The sequence below is a fragment of the Myxocyprinus asiaticus genome, chromosome 6, assembly GCF_019703515.2.
Source record: "Myxocyprinus asiaticus isolate MX2 ecotype Aquarium Trade chromosome 6, UBuf_Myxa_2, whole genome shotgun sequence".
NCBI classification, from domain to species: domain Eukaryota; kingdom Metazoa; phylum Chordata; class Actinopteri; order Cypriniformes; family Catostomidae; genus Myxocyprinus; species Myxocyprinus asiaticus.
In genome coordinates, this window is record NC_059349.1 from 51,021,736 (window position 1) to 51,049,018 (window position 27,283).

Here is a 27,283-nt window from a genome sequence, read left to right on the forward strand (position 1 = left end):
CGCCTGCATGTTTAGACGGATACTTGCCTGACGGTAAATGGAAAGGAATGTAATGAAGTGATCAAAAAATAAATAATAAAAAAAATATATATATTATATATATATTATTATTATTATTTTATTTTATTATTATTTTTTTTTTGATCACTTCAGTATTTTAATTGCTTTTTCATTTTGTTTGGAGTGCAATTTGAATTTAAAAATGTATTTAAAGTTTTTCGTTTTTTAATAAATTAATTTTCAACGCAAAATTACTAAAGCAAGAATATTCACCGATCCCTCAGCCTGGGGGTTGCTGATGTAATTTGATATTGCAATATATATATATATATATATATATATATATTGTGAAGGAGGGAACAAAACTCATTTATTCACACACACGATGTATTTTCCTGGACAATGAAATACCCGACCGGTAGAGAATGCACAGATGAAGTAGGTTCTTTGCCAAAGAGATGTTGCCCTTCACAACTGTTATAAAGCCATCTTTCAAAATTTGAGCAACACACATTTTAATTGCACTTAATTTGTTTCCAGTTTCATTTGAATTTTTAGTTAAAATAAATAAAAAAGTTCAAAGTTTGAAATCAAGGTGTCTTGCTTTATTATGTAGGCTTAACCCTAACCCTGCTTAACGAAAATTACCCCATAGTACCACCTAGCGTCCAACCAGTGGTTATACCGGTGTTCGTCAGTTTCCTGTAGAGTTTTGTTTTTTCTGCGACCAATTGACCAATCAAAACTTGGTCGACCAATACTCTTCTCACCGACTAACGTTTGGTCGACTATTAGGGGGCAGCCTTAATTTACACAAAAAACACAATTAAAAAGCAGCACTGGGGTGCGCTCAAAGGTCGTAAAACAAATTTGGGTTCGTTTTAATGAAGCATTTCCAGTTTTCAAGAGAACGGAGCAATCTGAGCACACAGGGATCTTCACCAGTGTCGGAAATTAATGTTTTTATAAAGAAGCAATATTTACTCCTTGAATTTAATTTTCAGCAACATTTTTACCTTTACAATTTTTACATATATTTCTAAAAATATATCATGCCTCTCTTTAATTGGTTCTACAAACAGATAGTCCCATCTCAAACTCACACCATTGGTCCCCCACCCACTTTTTCAGCCGTCTTGATTCCGGAAGTGTTTCTCCCATTAATTTTTTTCCATTGGGATTTCATAAAATCCTTCATAAAATAGTTCTAAGCCATGAAATAAAAACCAACCGAGGTGAATCACAAAATTACAAACTTTGATTTGAAGCAAAAAAAGTACATGAAACTCAGTACAAGACTGTGTTAGAGGTCTGCAACATGACCCAGGCCCAACGGGACACGAAAAAAGTATGACTTCAAATTCGTGTGTATAATTAATTTAACAATAAATAAGCCTCATTAACTTGTTTCGCGCACGCACTTTCACACGCAGACTCGCGAATGAACGAGATGTGTTTCTGCACTGTTTTAGCACTGTTTTCTGGATGGACACAAAACAAGTTTTAAAAACACATGTCGAGACACCTGTGTTCCGTTTGATTCATTGTGCAGCTTGTTTTTAGTGCAGGTGTCACAAAGATTCGATTTTCTGAACTTCATGTGACTTTTAAACTGTTACACATGATTCCAGATTGTTCTGCACCAAAGTTTTGGCGCTTGATAAACGTAAACCAATGTTGGGGCTGAAAATTTGACGGTACCAGTATATTTATGCAATAACATGACTAGGCCTAAAATAGAGTATTAAGAACTACATCCCCGCTTAAAGGAACAGCTCACCCAAAAAGGAAAATTCTGTCATAATTTACCAACCCTTGTTTAATTTCAAACCTGTATGACTTCCTTTCATATTGGAAGACAAAAGGAGATGTTAGGAACAATCACTTTCATTGCATAGTTTTCCATACAAAGAAAGTAAATGGTGAGTGAGGCTAACATTCTGCCTGACATCTCCTTTTGTGTTCCACAGAAGACAGTCAGTCATACAGTTTTCAAAAGCCGTGGGGGTGAGTAACTGATGATAGAATTTTCATTTTTGCATGAACTATTCCTTTAATTTCTGGCCCTGATCTGCAGCCACAGTGCGGGTTTAAATCACTGCAGATTGTTGTGATTACACAGTGAAGGAAAAGTGACATGGCTGCTCCTCGAAAGCATGCAAATCTAACCTGTAGGCCATTTGCAGCCTGCTGTAACCACAGTGAACTGTTTGAGGTCAGCGTATCAGTTACACACAACCACAGTATTTGCATGAGTTGTAGAGATCACCTGTTGTGGTTTCATGACTCAAACTGGAAGAGCTCGGCCACGCTTCTTTATAAAGTGAGTTTTTTTCACTGACTGAAAGAACTCTAAATGGCCAATGTGTCTTAAAGGGATATTTCCGCTAAAAATGAAAATTCTGTCATCATTAACTCACCCTCATATTACAAACCCATACCACTTTCGTTTTGGCTTTGACTGAAGTGTGCCTCCAGTCAGACTTACAACCCAAGGAAACAGCTTCCACAATGCACCAAGACAATATACAGACTACATATTAAGGACATGGGTAAGGCAGCTACATGGCATTACCTTTTGCACATTTTAAAAGAGGAAACGCTTAAGACAAGGTGAAATGTTTTGATGGCATGCTATGTGCACAATTTCCAACTCTAAGGGGCCATTTACACGACAATGTTTTCAACAAAAAATGGAAAACGTATGCGTTTTGGCTGTTCGTTTACACGACAATGGAGTTTTGGGGCCTGAAAACGGGTTTCAAAGTGCAAGTTTTTTAAAACGATGCCGTTATCGTCTCTGTGTAAACACACAAAAACGCAAATTTGTGAAAACGATGACGTCATGCGCACGTGTATTACGTGTTCAGTCTATAGGCATGCGCGCGAGTACTTCAAAACAACGCGCGAGACATTCAAAACTACAATGGCGGACTACAGTACTGTGTTTGTGCTGCTCAAGATTTTGAGTTTATTGATGCTTCTCTGTAGATTTACTGCATCACTACTACGACCAGCGATCGCCATCTTCATTGTTTGTATTCACCGCTCTGTGGAATAATGCTTATGTGCGCAGGCGCGTAGTGTTTCTTTACAAAGTGACATCGCCAACTACTGGCCTGGCATGCATAATACAGCATTTTTTGTCGTTTTTTGCAGATCCGTGTGAACGGGGATCATTTTGACAACGTTGTCATCTGTACGTGAAACTCTTCAAAAACGCAAAGGAACATTTTTTTTTCCGTTTTTAGTACATCGTTGTCGTGCAAATGTACCCTAAGTTAAAAAGCACTGGTTTCAAAGCCAACAATGGATGGGCAAAGGCGCTTTTTATAACTTGCTTTAAGATGCGTTTGGGCAATTCATTTAAACGATTTGTCCACTTCAACCACATTCGGAAATCGTGGTCGAAAACGTATGTGCTGTAAACGCTGATCTGTTCAAATGTGTTCAAACAGCAGCAAAGCACCGCCTACACACCTGTCAATCAACAACTTTGGTAAAACAATAAAAAAAAATATTTTGTTCTAAATGATGTCACACCCATTCGTTCTTCGATTTCATATGAAGTATATTGGGTCCTTAAAGCAGTCATTTCACCCTCAACACTTTTACAGACTAGGCTATAAATACACTACTACCCTGTGCACATGTGTTCATCAGTTATTGATATTTGATATCTCCATGATTTGGAAGATTCAAACCAGGCTCCATGGAGAATTGCGACCCATTTTAAGCTGTTAAAAAGAGAATGACCAGTTTCGCTCTTTTCAAAACAGAAACCAGTTTACAGATTACTTGAATAGCATCATCTGACAGTTACATCACCTACAAAAGCATTGCGATTAAAAACATAGCCAACAAAGAACTTTATGGAAAACTTAGTTTTAGTTGAAGCCATTTAAAAATAAGGTACTAGTACAAATGGGTACAAAGATAGAATTTTTGGGTGAACTGTCATCAATTGCTACTCCTCAAGCTTTTCTAAACTTTTAAGACTTTCTTTCTTGAGTGGAACACAAAGTCATATATGGGTTTGGAAAAATATATGGATGAACTATTCTTTTAAAGTCCTGCTAGTTGCAACAATTACAAATCACTCTGTTAAGGAGAACAATAATAGACTTCTATTGTTTTACTGACAGTAGAAACAAAACCATTTAGAACCCTGCAAAGAAGAAATGCAACAAGCCTGACCTTGAACCTTTGACACAAGACTATAAATTTTAATCCTCAAGAACTATTGAGCACAATTAAATGTCATATTAATGTCAGATGACCGCTGGGGAACGCTGTCTAAACTATATTCACTCTGCAAACAATTAAACAAAAATTAATTATGGTGAAAAAGATAAATCCAACAATTAAATAAAAAAATAAAATAAAAACATTTTCTGAAAAAAATGTGAGTGGTGCATTGAAATGTGATGTGTGGAAAACAGTGTCAGAAACCGTCGGCATGCTGAGCGAGTTTGATTCATAAATTGAGAATGTCTATTTTAAGAGGCAAGAAAACTTATGAAGAAGAATTACACACCAAAGATTAATATTTACGGCCAAAGTATACTTCGGTTTTCCACGTGCTGCTATTTCAGTGCACACAGTGAGTGTGATGCAATTTTCGACATTAGCACAGTAGGTGCGTACTGTCCATGTGCAGCCAAATTTTTCTAGACACATGAACAGTCCGCACCTGTGCTTGTCATCTGTACATGCGCCTGGCATTGACTGCACTAAAAGACTATCAAAAAGAAGTTGTAGTGCGTACGTGGTTGAACGTGTCAGTGGGTTCAGGGTCAAGAGTATACTGTGAAAGGCTGAGCGCTTGTGTGAGAGACTCCATTTTAACCAAAAAGAAAGTCTAATTATTTAACAAATTACACAATTCAATAGCCATCTGATGTGAATTTATTACGAAACCGAAGACATCAGTGTGATACTGAGAACATTAGACTGGCTGTTCCCCACCTAACAACATAACAGTGCTTAGTCTTATTTCTACAATGCATTGCCTTCACAGTCCCATAAATCAATAGAATTTGCTAAGCCTTCTAAAAACAAAGAACTTGGGAGGCTAAAATGTGTTCGTGAAACTCTGAAAAATTTATGTAACCACCCTTTAATGTATACAAGCGCAGCTGCACTTATGTCAGGCGGACATAGCGTCAACAAAAAATGTCTTGCCTGCTTTTTAAAAGGTTATTAATGGAACTAAAGACTCCATTTTATTGGCATTAAATAAGTAATCACTCAAAAGAACGCAGTTCATCAAACTGGTTGCCTTATGCTTGCCAAGTTAAAGCTGCCACCTGGATGGAATTTAATGTTAATGAATAGTGACTTGCAGAATGGTAGCTTATCCTCCCGTTGTTTCTGTGAGTGACGGAGGGAAATGCTGAAAACCAGGGACACAACATGCCTCAACACTACTACAAGAAAACAGGAAATGCTGCAGGGACAGAGTCAATAACTGTTGAAGAGGTCTTTTCCTTTTTTTTTTTTTTTTTTTTTTTTTGAAAAAGGGAAAAACTTAACTGAAGGAGAAAAAAAAAAACAGCAATGAAACAACACTTCATATTATAAGACAGTGGTTCTCAACCAGGGGACCGGCAAACTTCCAAAGGGGCCTAAAGATGACTTAAAAAGACTTAAGTCAGTTAATTAACTATATTATAATAATCTAACTGCTAAAAAAACCTTTAAAAATCAAGGTGTACAACATGTAAACATATTTTTATTTTAATTCAATAACTCCCTTCAATGACTTGAAACCTCTGTAAATCACAAAATTAATCACGATTAATTATTTTATCTATTGACATTCCTAATTTCTCTTACTAAAGTTTGAAAACAAGCAGTTTTGTCATAATTACAGCAGAAATACCAGAAGAATTACCGTAACTTAGCTCACATGGGGGCCCTTTGAATATTGTCTTGGACAATGGGGAGCCTTGGAGTCAAAAAGGCTGAGAACCACTGTCGTAAGATATAGATGTTTAGACCAGCATAACTGTCCATGCTTGTCCAGACTGGTTTATGCCAAGTTGTGCTGGTTTGGTTGGTGGACCAGCTTAGCTGTGCTGTTCACCAGCAAAACATAGATGGTGAAGGTGGCCAATCACCAGGCCAAGCACTTCACTTTCTGGTGAAGGTGGTTGTTGGGCTGGGCGATATGGCAAAAAAATTTAATCTTTGATCAAATTTAAGGACAATTCACGATTTGATTTTTTCAACTTTTAACTGTACTTCAACATGATTCAAATTGTATGTTCTTTATTAGAATGCAAGACAACCTGGTTAAAGAAATCCAAGTTCTTTTCATTATAGGAAACAAAGGTGTGCAAGAAACATGTACAAATGCACCAGGGGAAAGTGCAGCTTTCGTGCAGAAGAATGCAAATTGTCTGCCAGTATTTTCTGATAAAATGCTGCATTCATCTTGCCAGTCCCCATGCCTTTAGAGCTCACACACCCCCAAAACATCAGTGAGCCACCACCATGCTTCACAGTAAGGATGGTATTCTTTTCACTATAGGCCTTGTTGACCCCTCTCCAAACATAGCGCTTATGGTTGTGACTATAAAGCTCTATTTTGGTCTCGTAACTCCAAATTACAGAGCGCCAGAAGCTGTGAGGCATGTCAAGATGTTGTCGGGCATATTGTAACCGGGCTTTTTTGTGGCATTGGCGCAGTAAAGGCTTCTTTCTGGCAACTCAACCCGTCATATTGTGCTCCTTGAAACAACCACACTGTCTTTTTCCAGAACAGCCTGTATTCCTCCTGAGGTTACCTGTGGGTTTTTCTTTGTATCCCAAACAATTCTTCTGGCAGTTGTGGCTGAAATCTTTCTTGGTCTACCTGACCATGGCTTGGTATCAAGAGATCCCCGAATTTTCCACTTCTTAATAAGTGATTGAACAGTACTGACTGGCATTTTCAAGGCTTTGGATATCTTTTTATATCATTTTCCATCTTTATACAGTTCCATTATCTTGTTACGCAGGTCTTTTGACAGTTCTTTTCCGCTCCCCATGGCTCAGTATCTATCCTGCTCAGTGCATCCACGTGAGAGCTAACAAACTCATTGACTATTTATACACAGACACTAATTGCAATTTAAAAAGCCACAGGTGTGGGAAATTAACCTTTAATTGCCATTTAAACCTGTGTGTGTCACCTTGTGTGTCTGTAACAAGGCCAAATATTCAAGGGTATGTAAACTTTTGATCAGGGCCATTTGGGTGATCTTTTTTCCAAGGAGAGTCTACGGGAATAATGTGTGTTTGAGTAGTTTAATGCCAAATTTGATAGAAATGATCAAAAAAATTAAATAAAATCGTTGCTGGGTCATTTGTAATAGTAACGTGAGGTACCTACATGAGGTTTATGCTTTCTTTTAAAAAAAATCTTTAAATAAATCTCGAGAAGCACATGCTATGAATTAAACATTCCCAAATGAACATGTATAACATCAGCAAGGACACTTTCATTCACTCCAAGGTAAATTAAAGCAAATAAATTAGCGTTAATTAATTTATCAATTCAGGTCTTAGTATAGGCGATAGTAAATAAAGAGTTCACAGCACCATAGTAATGTGTCATGAGACGTTATGAGCAGTTCTGTTCACTTACACTAATGTTATCAAGTGTTATCGGCAACAAATGACGCTTTTTTCTTTTTAAGTTACTGTGATAACCCTTTGCCTTAATTCACAGTCTCCACAGTTTTCAATCAAATAACTGTAATTTAACAATTTATTTTACAAAAAACATTATATAAAGCATATAAATATGCTTTAAAATGTAAGAATTCATTCCAGCCCACGCAATAATGTTATCAATTCCGTTTTTTGAGAATATTTTGCTGTTCATACCAATCTCCCATTCATTCCTATGGGAAGTTCTGCAAAGCTTGTCAGAGCGAGCAATGGAAAAGTCTTTCTAGCAAGTTGGTCCACTGGCGACCATCTATGGACCGATCTCGGTCAGCTATTTTTCTATGTAAACGTGGCATTCAAGAGCAACTCCTATCTACTTGAATGGGGAAAGACCCAAATCTCCAAAACGGTTTGTCAAGATTATTACAAAATAGCAGAAAATCTGACAACACTGGAATCATAAAATGCTCTTCTTTACTAGGGATGTGCATTTTGTCTACTCGAGTACTTGTCGAGTACTCGAAGGGCGATTACATGTTCATAACTGTATATATAATAACATGTCAGACAAACGTCTATGGCTGCTGCATTGCGTCTTGTTGTTCCAGTGTATCGTCTATTCATTATTATAGGCTGTAATAAAATAAAATGTTACAAAATGTACAAAAGATTCAAAATATAATGCATCATATTTTATCATTATGTGAAGATTCGCTGTCCAACTCTGAAAGAATGTGCCCAGCGCATGTCTGTCTGTTCTTCCTTCAGGTTACCGTAGTAATCTTAGGAAGCGCGCACCAGTTTTTTTAGTGACTGTCTGAACCGTCTATTTTAAAATAACAGGAGACGCCGTAACCATTGCATTTTTAATATGCGTGTTAAATTGAAGTTCAGTTTGAAGACGCTGCATTGCATTCCATTTAGCTGCGCTCTGTCTAGCTGTTTGAAACACTCGCCTGCTGTATATGCGTTGCTTCAGCGCGTTGAGTCCACTGCCACACGCGCCTGGTGTGTGTCCCCAAGTGTTTGCTCTTGTGAGGAAAGCCACGATGCTCTGTATTGTTGTTGCTGTGATTCATGAAGTGTTCCATTCAGCTCTGAGAGTCCGAATTTCCACCTTTCAACTTTGGAAAATGCAACGGAATGACACTTTATATTGGACACCTAACTTGGAAACTTGTGCAGAAATCTTCAACTCCCATTTCGTCGAGATGCAGGTATGTGTTACTTCACGCAGGGCAGGGAGGTTTACGGTCAGTGACAAACATTTATTTTTATTAAATAATATCCATTAACGAGTCAAAGTTCTTACATGAAATGACAATAAAACGTGTTTAGCAAACGTTTTGCAGAGACAGGTGTTTAAAACACGGTTAATTACACTCTCTTTTGATTATCGTAAGGACAGCATTGCAGTGTTATATCAGTTTGGTTGCTATGAGACGTTTCTGACAATCAATGTACCCCTCAAAACCACAACGTAATCTCAAAATTAAAAATAAGCTCCCTCTTTGTTTATGTATTAGGTAATTGTCACTAGATTTTGAAATAAGTGAAGTCACATCATGCGTGATCACTATCGATCATCGTTTTCATGATCGATCATTGTTGCCATGTCCAAGTACCCGAGAATTGTTTGACAGGCGATGTTGGTATCTAAAAGGTGACTGGCTCTTTTACCTGTAAGGCAGGACTTCCTTTCTACATCTGTTGACCGTTGGGCGTTCATTTTTTAGAAGTGGCCCATCTCTGCTAAATGGTCTCTGGCAATGGTAACCAAGGGGGTGGAGCTTAACGAAGGATCAATTAACACGTGAAGTCATGTTAAGTTAAATTTCTCCATTATACTCTTTTATAAAATGATTGGGGTGTGAACATGTATCGTCAAGCATCTGTTAAGAGCGCCATGAGCAGGTGTGAGCTTGAAATAAAATGCTTGCTATCAATGAGATGGCAAAGAGACTGCCTATGTGGTTCCACCTATCTTCCAGTATCTTCTCACTAAAAGCTCTCTTCCAATATTATCTGATCGTTCCCTTTAGTGGGCTGCTGTTTCCATGGCCTACTTTCTGAGTAAATGTATCCGTTAAATGTGTCAAGGATAAGAAAAAAAATTGTACGTGTGCAACATGGCTGACAGGAAAGGCTATTCAAGGTGTGCAGTGTATAATTAGCTACATGCTTCCATACAGACTGATTTTTTTGGCCACCTATTTGCATTCATTGTATAGTCCGGCTCAGTTAGATTATACAAAAAATAAAAAGAGAAGCGAAAATCATGGAATGATAAAAGGAAGATTAGACAGCATGCCATCTATCCCGACGATGCAGGAGAATGGCACGTTATATATACTGCCACAAGCTGCGGGCAAACTCAGGTCAGTCAATCACCTTGAAGAAATTCATCAAGGTTAACACAGAACCTGTCTAGAGAAAAAGAGACTGTTCACTTAAATATATGAGGGACCATCTTTCAAAATCTCAGTCAAAAGGGGGATGAATATTCACTAATTTCTCAGATCGTCATGAGGACAAGGCATCATGGCACGCATCGCTTCCGTTCTCACTAAACTCTCCTCCGAGACCACCTGGCCCCATTTGGCTCCGAGCGCTGTGTGAGGCAGCATGTGCAATTAGGACAACAGCGCTCTCTACAGGTTGGCTGAGATGGGGGTTGCTTACGTAAGAGGAGCAGTAGGGACTCACGGCTAATTAAAATCCAGCCTCATTAATGAGATGATCACCTACCATTAGGAATACTTCAGGATTCCACTGGCCTGCTGTTATGCAAAATCCTGATACTGGCCTTGAAGGAATGGTTTCAAAGCTGAATGAATATTAAAGGAATAGTTCACCCGAAAATGTAATTTCTGATTACTATTAAGTCTTTCCAAAAGGACAAAAAGCACCATAAAAGTAGTCCATATGACTCATGTGCTACATTTCAAATCTTCTGAAGCCATTCAATAGCTTTGTGTGACCAAAGACCAAAGTTGTAGTTGTTATTCACTATACACTGAAACTACACTGAATAAGTTAAAGCATAAACTTGAAAATAACAAGTAAATTCTACATTTGAACTTAATTCAAGCATGTAAAAATGAATGCTGTATATTATAAGTAAATATTATTTATGATTGTTTGTTATCTTTACAATGCGTCATCATGTATCAGTTCTAAAGTAGAAAATGTGGTCGTATTTATTTGCTAATTTGTGTAAATATAACTGGTAAATTAAATAAGCAAATTTTACTTATCTTTTCAAAGCTGGTGTTCCCAGCATGCAGCGGGCCTGTATAATTAATGAGCTTGCATGGTTTCACTGTTTGCAAGTTTATTTACACTGTGTTTATTGCTGTTTTTGTTATGTTTGGTAACTTCTTATTTTGTAAAGTCTGAAGTTCATTTTCTAATCAAAATGAACCATTCATGATAATAAAATGTAAAAAAAAAAAATCTGATGATTGTTACCGTCATCACATTTTGTGCACCAAGATTTGAGGTCTGCATGCATAGATTTATATATTGTTTGTAATGCTAGTAATGCAGGGTGATATTGTCTAATTACTAGACTAATAAGCATGCAATAAGCATCCCTGCGGTACATAAGTAAACAAATTAGTTGGTGTGAAATGTCCATATAAAATGTACTTAAAATGCAAGTACATTTTATTTCTTATTTTTTTATTTCTTATTATTTTTATTTCTAAGTAACTGTCAAATAAGTTACTGTATTAACTGAAATGTTTAAGTTAAATGTACTCATTCACTTTAATCAATATTATGTCATGAAGAAAGTTAAGCAGATTTTACCAGAGACTATTTAGCAGAGACTGGCCATTTCTATTAAAATGAATGGGAGAAATTGGATGGTCCAACAGTCAATGGACGTAGAAAAGAAGTCCTGCCTTATAGGTAAAAGAGCCAATCACCTTTTAACTCGAGCACATGCATATGCATTAGCTTTACAAGCTGGGAAAATTGTGTTTTTTTTAGCATAATCTGAGGTAAAGAAGCACAATATATGATTCCAGTGTTTTTAGATTTTACTGCTGATTTCAAATGTTCTTTGATTGTACTCTTGGCACACCATTTTGGAGATTTCGGTCTTTCCCCATTCAAGTAGATAGAAGATGTACTTGTATTCTGCTTGTTTACAAAGAAACATAGCTGCCCGAGCCGCCAGTGGACCGACCTGCTAGAAAGACTATGATTTTAATTAATTTGATACCATTACCATTTTTTATACCATTACTCTTACTAGTAATTTTTTTCAGTGTACATCTTGAGCCGTATAGACTAATTGTATGCTGTTTTTTTAGTTTGTCTTTTTGAAGCTTGGCAGATGTGCTCACCAAGAACTGTCGTTTTATGGAAAAGTGCTACATAGAGATTTTAAAAAAAATTCTCCATTGTGTTGCATAGTTAAAAAAAAAACAAACAAAAAAAACAACATACAGGTTAAGAAAGAATTGAAAGAGTAAAAAAAAAAAAAAAAAAAAAGACAATTGACAGGATGTTGGCATGACAAAGTCAACATACTGTTATTCGACAGACTTTGATTAGGGTTTTTTTTTTTCAAAATCCCTAAACCAAGTACAAAATGTCTTACTGTAATTTGTCCTAGAGCTTTCAAGGTACAACCACCAAACTTTGCACAGTCCTATAGCCTGTTCTGACTCCGGTTGCTATGTCTTTTCTAACTGATCAGAATTATGGTTTTCCCATAGATGACAGTCAAAAAAATCCAGAAAATCCCACAAATCAAAAGCCAAGTCTCTTCAAACTCCAGCTGTCACAAATTCATATGTAAACACACACACACACACACACACAGGACGACACTAATAGGTTTTCATTTAAAAACGCATTACTAATAAACACTAGAACATCATTTTCCTCCACTGGAAAGAAAGCATTTAGAAAACGCTCTACATTATTCGCACACTTTGGAAAACGATGCCATCAGGAAACTGTAAACAGAGCTTTCAGACAAGGCTTTGACAAGCCAACAACAAAGTCTGTCTTGACGAACTTTACCGATCTATTCATTGGGTGAACTATACTTTTAAGAAAATGCAAGGAAAAACCTAGTTAGGGTGCATTTGAGAAAATAAAACAGTCAATGTTATCAGACTCAATAGGCTGATAAGAATAGCATAACACTGACACATTTTGTTGCTGAGTTTTCATTGAGTTTCCTAGTTCCTTGTAGTGATAAGGTGAAAAATCATCTCAGTAATTGTCAGTATTGTCTAGCAGAGATCCACTTCTCTCCAAGCACAGAAGGCGGATGGGTCTGTGATAAACTCTGTCTATCAGCTCTCCTAGCATGGACAGGAGTGACAGGAAGCTTCACTCTGGCGTTAGACAAGGCAGGCAAAACGGCCTGTCACAGAGGCATAGTTATGACTACATTGCCTTATTTGACCATGATGGATGTCGGAGGCTAGCATCACATTCATATCTATTATTCCCTGCAATAGCTCACAATCAAACAAAGCCCTATGTTACAGTGCAGACACCTGATGCACACACTGTCCAAGAGTTTCAACACCTGCCAGGTTGAAGTCTAAAGTCTAAAATCTCTTGTTTACGCTACCCAAGAAAACCACAGTAAAAGCTTTGCTTGGGAAGCAGCAGGGAGAGGCCACTGTGACCGATCAGAGAATTATTGTACTGTTGCTACCAAAAAACACATTGATTTTAAGTTGGAATTGTCCGACTGGTCTTTTTTCCCCAATCGCTAAAGGGCTACTTCCCAAGACTGTTTGTGAAAAATCAAGACAGCCGTGTCTCGGGACCACTACAATTGAAAGTGAAAGTGTGTGTAGAAGCCAAGGCCCTTCCAGTAACATATTATGTGGCCATCAAAAACCAGTGTTTAATCTTTACCAGGACAGCCTAGAACAAAGCGCTCCAACATAACTACTGCCAATGCTAACACATTTTCAACTATGCAAACACACACAACATCGCCAATCCATTTTTCCGTGCAAATACACAGCTTCAATTTGCTAGTTGTTGGGAAACAAGAACTGATTTTTAATCAGAAACTGTTCCATTTATTAGAACAGTGTTTCTCAATCCATTCCTGGTGGACCACTAACACAGCATATTTTGGATGTCTCCTGTATCTAACACACCTGATTTTACTGATTAGCTAATTAGTAGAGTGCTCCATGATCTGAATTTGGTGTGTCAAATAAGGGAGACGTCCAAAAAGTGTAGAGTTAGTGGTCCTCCAGGAAAAGATCGAATTTTGAAAAAAGAAAAAAAGATCCAAATTATGTGATATTGAAGCAACATCTCAAGACATCAGCCAGGAAGTTAAAGCTCGGTCGAAAATGGTCTACCAAATGGACAATGACCCCAAGCATACCTTTAAAGTTGTGGCAAAATGGCTTAAAGACAACAAAGTCAAGGTATTGGTGATGAAAGAAATAAAAGCTGAAATAAATCATTCTCTCCACAATTATTCTGACATTTCACATTCTTAAAATAGTGATCCTAACTGACCTAAGACAGGGAATGTTTTCTACGATTAAACGTCAGGAATTGTGAAAAACTGAGTTTAAATGTATTTGGCTAAGGTGTATGTAAACTTCTCACTTCAACTGTGTGTGTGTGTGTGTGTATATATACACACACACACACACACACACACACACACACACACACACACACACACACACACACACACACACAGGTGTGAAAAAGTGTTTGCCCCCTTCCTGATTTCTTATTTTTTTGCATGTTTGTCACACTTAAATGTTTCAGATCATCAAACAAGTTTAAATATTAGCCAAAGACAACACAAGTAAACACAAAATGCAGTTTTTAAATGAAGGTTGTTATTATTAAGGGAAAACAAAATCCAAACCTACATGGCCCTGTGTGAAAAAGTGTTTGCCCTACCTGTTAAAACATAACTTAACTGTGGTTTATCACACCTGAGTTCAATTTCTCTAGCCACACCCAGGCCTGATTACTGCCACACCTGTTCTCAATCAAGAAATCACTTAAATAGGACCTGCCTGACAAAGTGAAGTAGACCAAAAGATCTTCAAAAGCTAGACATCATGCCGAGATCCAAAGAAATTCAGGAACAAATGAGAAAAAGTAATTGAGATCTATCAGTCTGGAAAGGTTATAAAGCCATTTCTAAAGCTTTGGGACTCCAGAGAACCACAGTGAGAGCCATTATCCACAAATGGCGAAAACATGGTACAATGGTGAAACTTCCCAGGAGTGGCCGGCCGACCAAAATTACCCCAAGAGCGCAGCGACGACTCATCCAAGAGGTCACAAAAGACCCCACAACAACATCCAAAGAACTGCAGGCCTCACTTGCCTCAGTTAAGGTCAGTGTTCATGACTCCACCATAAGAAAGAGACTGGGCAAAAATGGCCTGCATGGCAGAGTTCCAAGACGAAAACCACTGCTGAGCAAAAAGAATATTAAGGCTCATCTCATTTTTGCCAGAAAACATCTTGATGATCCCCAAGACTTTTGGGGAAAATACTCTGTGGACTGACGAGACAAAAGTTGAACTTTTTGGAAGGTGTGTGTGCCATTGCATCTGCCGTAAAAGTAACACCGCATTTCAGAAAAAGAACATCATACCAACAGTAAAATATAGTGGTGGTAGTGTGATGGTCTGGGGCTGTTTTGCTGCTTCAGGACCTGGAAGACTTGCTGTGATAAATGGAACCATGAATTCTGCTGTCTACCAAAAAATCCTGAAGGAGAATGTCCGGCCATCTGTTCGTGACCTCAAGCTGAAGCAAACTTGGGTTCTGCAGCAGGACAATGATCCAAAACACACCAGCAAGTCCACCTCTGAATGGCTGAAGAAAAGCAAAATGAAGACTTTGGAGTGGCCTAGTCAAAGTCCTGACCTGAATCCTATTGAGATGCTGTGGCATGACCTTAAAAAGGCAGTTCATGCTCAAAAACCCTCCAATGTGGCTGAATTACAACAATTCTGCAAAGATGAGTGGGCCAAAATTCCTCCACAGCGCTGTAAAAGACTCATTGCAAGTTATCGCAAATGCTTGATTGCAGTTGTTGCTGCTAAGGGTGGCCCAACCAGTTATTAGGTTTAGGGGGCAATCACTTTTTCACACAGGGCCATGTAGGTTTGGATTTTGTTTTACCTTAATAATAACAACCTTCATTTAAAAACTGCATTTTGTGTTTACTTGTGTTATCTTTGGCTAATATTTAAACTTGTTTGATGATCTGAAACATTTAAGTGTGACAAACATGCAAAAAAATAAGAAATCAGGAAGGGGGCAAACACTTTTTCACACCACTGTGTGTGTGTATATAATATATATATATATATATATATATATATCACACACACACACAGCTCTGGAAAAAGAGACCACTGCAAAATTAGCAGTTTCTCTGGATTTACTATTTATAGGTATGTGTTTGAGTAAAATGACAACTGGTCAAAATAACAAAAAAGATGTAGTGTTTTCAGACCTCAAATAATGCAAAGAAAACAAGTTCATATTCATTTTTAAACAACGCAATACTGTTTTAACTTAGGAAGAGTTCAGAAATCAATATTTGGTGGAGTAACCCTGATTTTCAATCACAGCTTTCATGCATCTTGGCATGCTCTCTACCAGTCTCACATTGCTGTTGGGAGACTTTATGCCACTCCTGGTGCAAAAATTCAAGCAGCTCGTCTTTGTTTGATGGCTTGTGGCCATCCATCTTACTCTTGATCATATTCCAGAGCTTTTCAATGGGATTCAGGTCTGGAGATTCCAGGCTTGCTGAAGCACCCCCAGATCATTACCGATCTTCCACCAAATTTCACAGTGGGTGCGAGACACTGTGGCATGAAGGCCTCTCCAGGTCTCCATTTAACCATTAGACGACCAGGTGGAGGATCGGTGATGATCTGGTGATTAAAAATCTACTGATTTCTGAACTCTTCCTAAGTTAAAACAGTATTGTGTTGTTTAAAAATGAATATGAACTTGTTTTCTTTGCATTATTCAAGGTCTGAAAACACTACATCTTTTTTGTTATTTTGACCAGTTGTCATTTTCTGCAAGTAAATGCTCTAAATGACAATTTTTTTATTTGGAATTTGGGAGACATTTTGTCTGTACTCTATAGAATAAAGCATAAATATTAATTTTACTCAAACACTTACATATAAATAGTAAATCGAGAGAAACTGATCATTTTACAGTGGTCTCTTAATTTTTTCCAGAGCTGTATGTGTAAGTGTATATATATATATATATATATATTTATTTATTTATTTATTAGGCATTTTATCAGACATCCTGCTCTCTAGATATCGGCATTGGCCATTAAAAAACCCATATCGGTCAATCACTAATGTGTAAAGGCTTGTGAGACTTTCATCAGAGTAATTACTGGATGGTTACTGATGTGACAATGTGTAGTTAAAAGATACAAATTAAGAGTTTATGTAATTTGTGTATTTTATATATAAAAAGGAATGAATAAAATAGTTAAAGTCTGTGTGAACACACTTTTTGCAAGAATTTGTTCTGTTAAAATACAAAATCACCTCATCATTTGGTAACAGGCTGCTGAGGGCAGTAAATCCAATGAGAATTGCATTACTTATTTCCAATTTACAGTTTTCCTCAAAGTACTAAAAGAATTGTTACTGTTAAAAAACTGGAATCGTTCAATTATTTACAACTCCCATCCCTTTTGTTGCAGAGTACACAATTATTTGATTCTTGCCCATCCACAGTTGAAATTAAAAGTTGCAACCTAATGTAACCCAATGGTCAACTAAATTGACAATTACAATTCAAAGAGTCCCGAAACGAATGTACAAGCTATAATTGTGGTTTACGGCTAAAACTGCGGTAACTCATCCTTGTAAAATGTTCAAGGTTGAAGCCAGAATAGTGCTAGCCTGTCACCAGAGACCCTTTTACAACAACTCACCTCAAACCATTAACTGGAAGGTGGTGACCACAGAATATCTGCACCAGTTAAAACCAGTATCCTCTGATCAGGTTGCTAAAAACCAAATTCTAAACAGTTTAATCAGTTCCACAACAACATCTATTACAACAGAAGATATTTCATTTGTAAGGAAAAATTCTGCCTTGAGTCTGTTTTGACCAAGTTGAGACAACGACAAGGCCCATCACGCCTGGCCCATCCATAGCCTGATAAGGGCTTCAGGACAGAACAGGGGCAACACAGACTGTAGAGACTGAGAGAAGGGGTGGAGCGCCCAGCTCAGCGAAGCGAGCAGCAGAATGAATGGCACTGGCAGGGCGTCAAGGCCCGCTATGCCAAAGTTGCTGGCGAGCAAAGGTTAAAAGGGTATACTGAAGAAGCAGATAACAACTAACACGAAAGTGTGTTAAAAAGCACTGAATAACACAACAAAGTAATTGTTGCCTTTTGAATGGAAGTTGTGTAAACTGGAAAGTGATCGAACATGAATCTACAGGAGACAAAATTGTACTTCAAGTTCAAATACAACACAACAGTACCTGCCCACTTTTTCAGCCATCTTGGTTCCGTAAGTGTTTTTGCCATTGATTTATTCGGGATTTCATGAAGAACTTCATAAAAGAGTTCTAAGCCAAAGTCAAACCAAGCTCCGAAGTTAATCACAACATTACAAACTTTGATTTGAAAGTATTTGAAAATTCGAAAAAACAAAAACAAAAAAAACAATGGTGCAAGACTGTGTACTTAACGTCTTTCATAAGGGAATGAACTACAATCACTTGAAGCATTATGAATGACATAATGGTACTGAAAAATATTGATTTATTTATTGATTTAAAGTTGATAAGTATAGAAAAAATATATTTTAATTTGACTGCAAAATATTCAGATATCCACAAATATAACAATAGTTTGACAGTATAGGGAGACAAACTCAATTCAAAGAAAATAACTTGAATGACCACTGCACTCAGTTTGAACTGCCCATTATATAATTAAAACACACGTGTCAATTTTTGTAAAAGTTGTACTAATAAAAGCATCTCTATGGTTCATAAAACAAGCAGTTAACATTAAGCATGAGTATGTCATCAGGAGAGCATCTCTTTAATTGGAAAGCATGCATGAAATTAAAACTTCTGAAGATGTCATAATGTGACAGCAGATTTTGAGAATGGTTTTTGATTACATAATTAGGAATCTCTTGGAAGTTCTCAAAAAAGCAATCATGCAAACAGTAGTGTGTAATGGCCACAGTACTGCAGAGGGGCTCAGTCCTGCTACTGGTGATCTAATACCAAGTGGGATTGTTATGCGGCGGTCACAGCAGACATACTCATGCAAACCGGGTGAGCGGGACGCGATCATATGCATAGAAGATTCTTTCAGCGTACCAAGGTTCAATTTTGGAAAAATTGACTAATTGTGCGAAAGTGCGAAAAGACACTTGACTAATTGATGATCTAAACAAACATCACAGAATAACCTCTTGGCTCAAAACAAAGAATACAAACTTCAAATTAGCATGGTTGCTGGGATGTAGAGAAAATAGCATTTTTCCATTTAGTTCTCATTATTTATTAAAAATAAAAGCCCTAGATTATGACATCATATCCCATCGCCCATATTTGTTGTGGTGTCTAAAGTAATTTCTCATGCTTAAAGAGAAATTATGGCATTATTTTTTTTTGCCTTAATTCTTAATTTTGAGCGCAAATAAAAATGTTTGCTCAATACGAATTCTTCTTTGGAAAATGATACATTGCTTTACAATAACGTGTGTGCAAAATACCTTTCGCTGCGCTCAAAATATCCCCTTGTGCACAGCATTAAGTAAATAACGTACCTTATTAAAGAGCTTAAACTAACCTTTGCAATCAGGTAGATCGCCAGGAGTACTTACTACTGTAGTAGTCCTGGCCCTTTAGAGCCCACAAAAACATGACATTAATGCTCCTAACGTTTTCAAGTCAATTAAAAATATTAGGTTTACAGTCCAAAATTCTCTGTGCATTAACTGGTTCATCTATCACATTATAAACGGCATAAAATTTACCGCAACTGACTATTCAGATTTCAGTTCAAGAGGTTAGGCCTACATGACAACTGTCAGACATATATTTCTTGAAGGACGACAATATTGATCTGTGCTACGCACAGACAGCCTATAATTAGCAGGTAATTTATCAAATGTATTTTAAAATAAATAAGCACTATTGTAGTGCAGTCACCTCAGAACTTCTACTTTAAACCAATGCATCCAGCACGCTTGCTTTTCCAGTATGCAGAGCAGTGAAACTAGGACACTGTCCCAGTATGTTTCAGCAGCAAGCTAGACTTCTAGTCACTAGGCTAGACTTCTTTTTCACATTCTAAAAAAATGAAAGTAGTAGCCCACGTTAGGACAAATTCTACATTTCTCAGAATTTCTATAAGTCAAGAGTGAATGTGCTCTTTCTTGACAATGTGGTGACTGTATTAGCTACCTGTAGGTCTAACTGTAGGATACTATGAAGCCACATGCTGGGTTTCCATCCAAAATGTTTAGCATTTTTTAAGCGCATTTCTAAAAATGTGACTTAAGAAAATACAAACTGTTGCGTGTTTCCATCCACTACGTAATGCGCATTATCATGAGGGAGCTGCCTCGTCATGATGGAGCAGCTGAATGACCTCTCCCTGCTTTGGGGACAGTTTTATTTGCAAGATTGGAGCAAGTATCTAATTTGATTAAATGCATCCAAGAGACACCGCAGAATAAGTGTAATATCTGATATAAAGTGGGCTGAAATAGCTGCAATGCCCACACACCACCAGTCTCCACATACCTGGGAGCGCCCGCTCTCAAAACTGTTCTGGCGGCTTGTGAGGACCCACTTTATCGACCAGCTGTGGGTTAAACACTTCCGAATGACAAGCGCTATTTCCATCACCTTAATGCGCATTTTAACTAATGTAAAACTCTAGAACCACCTCCTCCTAGCTCATTAAATTTTAAGCAAGTTTAGAAAGTTTATTTGCATATCAAGCATTTCCAATCATATTTCTTATGTGCAATTTCTAAATGCGCATAAAATTGTTGGATGGAAACCGACCTACAGAGAAGATCCAAATATAAATCAGATTGAGAAACATTCATTCCTTTGCATTCTGTGTCCACCTACTTTCCTGACATCACTTAGGGACTCATGACAAATGGAATGGAGGTTATCCTAGCCCAGGCACCATCATTACCATGTGGTTAAATTTGCAACGAGGTCTGAATACATGGTTGCCAAAACAGCCACATAAATATCATCAAGAGCAAGAATAATTATATTTTCTGGACTAAGATAAAAAAAAAAAAAATAAAAATCCTGGATGATAAAATTATATCAAAGGCTGGTTTCCATGAGAATATTTTTTTTTTTTGTGAGCAGCAATTTGGAGAGTTTTGCCGAACAAGTTAGATTATACAAACATATTTACGACCCCTCATCCCCTCTCCATTCGAATAAAATAGTGATTGAAAATGCTCGGCAAGAAATTGCAGCTTTCCTAAATTCTGATAACAACACTGTAAAGAGAAAATGGAAACAACTACGGGACCGATTTGTCCGAGCCAGGAAGAAATGTAAAGGCGTCGCAGCACCGATGCCGCAACTAGCTATGGATATCCAGTCATTTTGGACATGCTGGGATGGCTTTTTGACTTCATAAAACACCGGACCACAGAGTAACATTTTCGTGATTCGGTTTCGAATCCTAAAAAAAAAAAAAAACTATTGCCCCCTTGTGGTGTGAGGTTTGTGACCGTCAGAGCAACGCAAGAATGCACGTAATTTATGTACAACGGGACCACGCGCAGGCCATGCGTTCGCCAAGCGCGCGTCTGCATTCACGTTCTTGCGTGAAGTATGTTTCGGCCTTAACAGTGTCAGGTGCGCTCTCAGCTGCGCTTATGTAAACAAAGACATCACGTGCGCCAGTTTCAAATGGGGGAAATGATAAATTAACACTTATATTTCGGTCGGTCCCTCACACAACACTATCGAATGGCTTCAGAAGAATTTATATATAAGGCACAAGAGTTAAGGACGACTTGTATGGTGCTTTTGGAACTTGGACAGCCTATCATCATCCTCTCATCCCTCAGTCTTGTCACTGACACGTAGTACCCGTTACTTTTCTCAGTGCTGGTCAGGATGGGCCAATCACAGTCGTTTATTATTACTGGAAGTTTACTGGAGTTTAAAAATGCTTTTATAGATACTTCTGAGGCAGATTAACATTCACAGGTATGAATCCATAAAATTATTATTATCTTTTTTTTTTTTTTTTTAATAACTATCCAGTGTAAATGTCTCCACTGAGAAAAACTTTTTCCAACAAAAAAGTTTGTTGTTGTTTCAAAGGGGGGCATGAACAAATCAATTTGAGAACCACTGGGTTAACCTATAAGGCAGCGATGGTAACAGCATTGCAAGCAAATATGTGTTCACAAAGCCTATTAAGGACTTGGCTAATCCAGACTAGCCAAGACTTATCCACAGTTAGGCTGACAGTTTTAACTTATTTAGGATTGGCCATTAATAGGATGACTGAGCACCAACAAGCTGCTTTTTAATACTTCCTTTGGTTGCCCAGAGATAGTGGGAACAAGACAGGGAAAGAACTTAACTTTGTACTTATTAATTCTTTTATAGCAGTAAAGGTCAAGCCCTTGTAGTTTCACAGAGGTCATAGAGCCACATAGGAGCTACTGTGCCCTGAGAATCATTCACTGTTACAGAATGGCTTCAGTTCCTCAGAGCTTAACTAGAGTTCATGAACATTCTCATATAAAGCAGTGACAACTTGGGAGATGATGACTTAAATGGAATATTCTGGGTAGGGCTGCACAATTAATTGTATTTTAACCATGATCACGGTTTCTGCCTCTCACGGTTAATAACTTCAGGGTTTCATAACCGTCTGCGATATTAGTGAGCTAGCAAGCAGAAATTACAGCCAGGTAAAGTCGCAAATTGTTGTTCTTTTAAATTACAGGCTGTCTCTACGGATGACAGACCAAATCACAAGCTCTTTCGATGTCTATTTTCACATCAACTGACCTATCACGCTCTCTTCAGAGTTTGCCACTGATCATTTATTGTTTCAATTTCGAGCACACTCTGAAATATGGAGCCGCAGAAGTTTACGAGTATAATATATCTCGTATGTGCACCACTCTGACCTGTAGTGTACATGACATCATAATGCGGTGTTCTGAGCTCGGTTCATGCGTGTCACTAGCATGTGCGGACTCTAAATTTACTTCAATTGCACATTTATGTAATTCTAAATATGTTTGGCCATTACAAGTTTCTAAACAAATCTAAAGCATTTCACCATGTATAGGAGGAACATAAAGCTGTTGTCGACAGAAACAGCACACCGTCTTCCCCCATTTTTCGCCAAAATAAAGGCTTGAGACCATATAGCAATCCTACGTGCTAAATCAGTACAGAAATATATTACTGATTATCATTTTAACCATTATCATGCAACCCTAATTATACGACCAATACAACTTGAGCTCAATCAACAACATTAGTAGCTGTATGTTGATTACCACAAAAAAATATTTCAACATCACTTTTTTTCTTAATAAAAGAAAAACCGCAAAAATTGAGGTTACAGTGAGGCATTTACAATAGAAGTGAATGGGAGCCAATTTTTGGAGGGTTTAAAGGCAGAAATGTTAAAGGTGCAATATGTAACAATTTTCGTGTAATATTTGCCTTTTTTTGCGAATGTGTGAACGGCTTGTAACGCAACTTAAAAAATGAGCCCTTCCTGGACTTCCTAGGTTGCCTATTAAAGCACGTAGAGTGATTGTCATGCAAAGGGAACAGGTCGCTTTTGCCGAGAAAATCCAAAGGATGTGACATTTATGCACGCTCCCGAGAGCCTTGCCTCAGACATTAATAGCTTCTCTAATGCTATTCAACAGTGACAACAAACTGCAACACTAGGTAACGTTATCTTAGAGATGGAATCCAGCAAACGTCCGGCTCCCAGCACAACACCGACTCCTACACAAACGAATTGCGAGCTACCTTGCTTCGTAACTTTCAAATAATTTCAACGATCTTCTCTTTATACTAAAAGTCAGGTATACAGGATAAATTTAAGCAAATACGCTGGTTTCTTATTCGTAGTACAACATATGGCATACAAAACATACAATAGTGCAACATAACAGTGCAGTGCAACAGTAAACTGTCTGGTATAGTTCGGTAGTATGTAGCTATATGTGTGTTTCAGTATGCTATGTTAGCTGATAAGTAGTTTTAGTTTAATCTCAAAGTTTGTAGTAAAACAATCATAACTGTAATTTTAATTATGCTACCTCATCTGTCAGCATTATGCCAGTGAATCACGTTCAGTCTCTTTGTACGTTACGTCATTGTTTTGGTTGATGCTCGCTCACGTCCCTATGGAGTGTGTGCACGAGCGAGAGCACGAGCAACAGTTAGCTGGCTGCAGTTCACTTAACGGTCACAGGTGTCATTAACAACAAGGGTTTCTGAATCTTACATACTGCACCTTTAAGCTTATTTTATAAAAGCACTTACTTTTATTCTTCTGCTAAATCTTAGCTCATAATTTGAGCTGTAATGTTGTATAAAACGTTGTTTTAGGGTTTTAGTGTTTACAGCGTTACGTTGTCATGGCAACGAAGTTGTAAAATTGGATATACAGTTGAAGTCAGAAGTTTACATACACATAGGTTGAAGTCATTAAAACTCCTTTTTTAACCACTCCACAAATTTCATAGTAGCAAACTATAGTTTTGGCAAGTCGTTTAGGACATCTACTTTGTGCATGACAAGTAATTTTTCCAACAATTGTTTACAGACAGATTGTTTCACTTTTAATTGACTATATCACAATTCTAGTGGGTCAAAAGTTTACATACACTAAGTTAACTGTGCCTTTAAGCAGCTTGGAAAATTCCAGAAAATGATGTCAAGCCTTTAGACAATTAGCCTATTAGCTTCTGATAGGAGGTGTACCTGTGGGTGTATTTAAAGGTCTACCTTCAAACTCAGTGCCTCTTTGCTTGACATCATGGAACAATCTAAAGAAATCAGTCAAGACCTCAGAAAAAAAAATGATGGACCTCCACAAGTCTGGTTCATCCTTGAGAGCAATTTTCAAACGCCTGAAGGTACCACGTTCATCTGTACAAACAATAGTACACAAGTATTTACACCATGGGACCAAGCAGCCATCATACCACTCAGGAAGGAGATGCATTCCGTCTCCTAGAGATTCATGTAGTTTGGTGCGAAAAGTGATAATCATTCCCAGAACAACAGCAGAGGACCTTGTGGAGATGCTGGAGGAAACAGGTAGACAAGTATCTATATCCACAGTAAAACAAGTCCTATATCGACATAACCTGAAAGGCTACTCGGCAAGGAAGAAGCCACTGCTCCAAAACCGCCATAAAAAGTCAGACTACGGTTTGCAAGTGCACATTGGGACAAAGATCTTACTTTTTGGAGAAATTTCCTCTGGTCTGATGAAACAAAAATTAAACTGTTTGGCCATAATGACCATCATTATGTTTGAAGGAAAAAGGGTGAGGCTTTTAAGCCGAAGAGCACCATCCCAACCGTGAAGCATGGGGGTGGCAGCATCATGTTGTGGGGGTGCTTTGCTGCAGGAGGGACTGGTGCACTTCACAAAATAGATGGCATCATGAGGAAGGAAAAGTATGTGGATATATTGAAGCAACATCTCAAGACATCAGCCAGGAAGTTAAAGCTTGGTTGCAAATGGGTCTTTCAAATGGACAATGCCCCAAGCATACCTTCAAAGTTGTGGCAAATTGGCTTAAGGACAACAAAGTCAAGGTACTGGAGCGCCCATCACAAAGCCCTGACCTCAATCCGATAGAAAATATGTGGGCAGAACTGAAAAAGCGTGTGCGAGCAAGGAGTCCTACAAACCTGACTCACACCAGTTCTGTCTGGAGGAATGGGCCAACATTCCAGCAACTTACTGTGAGAAACTTGTGGAAGGCTACCCAAAACATTTGACCCAAGTTAAACAATTTAAAGGTAATGCTACCAAATACTAACAAAGTGCATGTAAACTTCTGACCCACTGGGAATGTGATGAAAGAAATAAAATCTGAAATAAATCATTCTCTCTACTATAATTCTGACATTTCACATTCTTAAAATAAAGTAGTAATCCTAACTGACCTAAGACAGGGAATGTTTTCTACGATTAAATGTCAGGAATTGTGAAAAACTGAGTTTAAATGTATTTGGCTAAGGTGTATGTAAACTTCTCACTTCAACTGTAACTTTACACCAAAAAAATCCGTAAGCGATTTTATAACAATTAAATCATGTTGACGCATATTGTTTACATCTTGAAACTTGATTGGCCCTATTCACTTCCACTGTAAGTGCTATACTGTAACACAGATTGGAGAGACAAGTCGAAATACATTTTTGTGGTAACCAACATTATGCCACATGCTGTCGATTGTACTGAACCCGGAATATTCCTTTAAAATGAAGGGTTCTGAACAATAATCTTTCATACAGCTAGGTTCACCAACGTTTTACTACCTCACAAATGTGTAAATACCCAAAAGATGCACAAATGTATCTATTCTTTTAAAACCATATGAAAATATTAGAGGCACAGTTTGGTTATGGACCTAATAACCTGGCAAGAATACTACAGCATCTATTACATTTGCAAGACTATAATCCATTATTCAACTTCCATTACAAATGTTCAAGCAACTGGACCACATTACAGTAAAGAATTTCACAGATGACCAAAACTCACACTTCTGTACGTCTCTTCCTATCTGTCTTTTTCATCAGCCCTCTTTTTCTTTCTACATTATGATCCATTTTATTATGAGTAGTTTTATGGTTTCCAAGCGGAAAAGCAGTCCTGACTAATAGGAAATGAATGAAGGCTGTCCGTGTCAGATATCACTGCTTACCAACTAACTGAGTCATAGAACGAACACATCTTGCTTGATAAAGCACCCAAATCTCCTTGCTTGGGAGTAACCAGAGTCCAGCGTGCAGAGCACTCACGCCCTCATAAGGCAATAACTGTCCACCATTTTGAGATAATTCAACCCAGTAATAAATGTAAAAAGTGCTATGGTGACCCAAATTTGACAGGTGGCAATGCTCCCAAGACGTGCAAGCTGATTGATGTTTTACACTCACGGCTGATACATGGGTGCTAATTGATTTCTTTTCTCATTAATTTGAGGATCATCAAGGGAAAAACATGATCTGCGCCTACAGGAAAGTGAGAAGCAAAACTACAAATATTTTCATCTAAACTTCCATCACTCACAGCAATAGTTAAATATTCAGCTGACCATTTCCCAACCCTCAATCTGATTTCCCTACGCTTTCAATACTACGTCTGCATAGATGAATGCTTATCTACTTTTACCTCACCTTTACACAGTGTTGGGTGTAATGCATTACTAAGTAATTAATTTACTTTTACGTTGAAAAAAGTATGGGATTACTCTTAATTGTTCAGTAAGATAATTACAGTTACTTCTGATGTAATTGTGTTAAATACTGTTTATTCTATAGAACAATTCTATATAAAACG

At 37.7% G+C, this 27,283-nt stretch overlaps 1 protein-coding gene across 1 annotated transcript in view; it reads right to left on the reverse strand.

Annotated features, from left to right (window-relative positions):
• The window catches only part of LOC127443198 (guanine nucleotide-binding protein G(q) subunit alpha-like), a 75,864-nt gene that overhangs the window by 46,707 nt on the left and 1,874 nt on the right, over window positions 1–27,283 (reverse strand). The window lies entirely within an intron of this gene.